Source organism: Aplysia californica, unplaced genomic scaffold, assembly GCF_000002075.1.
Source record: "Aplysia californica isolate F4 #8 unplaced genomic scaffold, AplCal3.0 scaffold00188, whole genome shotgun sequence".
Classification (NCBI taxonomy): Eukaryota; Metazoa; Mollusca; class Gastropoda; order Aplysiida; family Aplysiidae; genus Aplysia; species Aplysia californica.
In genome coordinates this window covers 894,759-896,060 of record NW_004797458.1, presented here as the reverse complement: position 1 = coordinate 896,060, position 1,302 = coordinate 894,759, and positions in this window count along the sequence as shown.

Sequence of the window (1,302 nt, the reverse complement as noted above, 5' to 3'; positions counted from 1 at the left end):
CACACACACACACACACACACACACACACACACACACACACACACACACACCGCGCGTGCACGCAATAATTCACACTTATTCACGAATAGGAAATGCATTTTCAAGAAAACTTACGCAAAACAACCAATTCTCATTGGTGTCCTGTGTAGAAAGTTCAGGCAATTAAAGCTTGGTAGGCAAGTGGGGGTCAGTGCCATGGCACACTGTTTTTTAAAACTTTTCTATTCAAGACGAAATTCCAAATACTTGGTAACACACTGATAATGAAATATGGACTTAACAGATGAATGAGCTTTTACATTCTTGTTCTTTCTTTGTATTGTCTTCGTTAGGGCGGTGTATGTGGTGTAGCGGTTACGCGCTTTGCCGTCACACGCAGGAAACCCTAGTTCGATTCCTGATTTTCTAAATTATCTAAATTGTGTCGGTGAGGGTGTAAAAACACTTAGGCAGTAGATTTTTTTCAAACGATACGGGGCGTGTCTCGTAATGATTTAAGCTCACTACGCGGTGGAATCAAGCCCTTAAGTTATTATCACCTTAAAGCTTATTCATTTTCCTTGTTTGCGATTTTTAAAAAGTACCAATCTATCTTGAATAAAAGTCGAAATATTTGCGATTGAAGAAGGTGAGGGTCGCTGGGTTCAGAGGTAAAATTAGCCAGGAAATGGCCGCCAAGGTTTGGTTTTTTCCATAGCTTGAGAGTCCATGGAAGCTGAAAATTTACATTTTGCATACCTTTAATCAACACTCTCCAGTAAAATAATCACAGACATTTGTTTTAAAAGGATATAAAAGGTGTTATGTCAAAAAGCCCCCCCCCCCCCTCACCCCAGAAATTCGATAAAAATTGCCTAACCGATGGGGAAAATCCGATATCTTCGTTTTCCGTATATTGATGAGCGCCTGATTTCACCACGATGCTTCACAAACATAAAAAAAAATACACATGTAATTATTATAAGCTCACGTAACAGGTGGGCTTCCTTAACATCTAGTCCACGGTACACTACATTATAGGAAGTGGCCTTCTAGGAATCCCTAACTATTCGGTGACTCGTAAGGGTAGCCTATTGGCTACTTAGATCACCACCTACCAGTAACTACCCCCTTCCCGCGACCCAGAGCTTAGGAGTGAATATAATTATAGTTTGGCTAAAGGGCAACTCTTGACACACACGATGACCTCCCTATTACTGGTGACATGCAAATACGTGTCCTTGATCAGACTAACAACACTAAGCAAAACATCCCGTTATACTTCAAGTCTTGACCACAAGTCTGCCCCCCCCCCTCTCTCT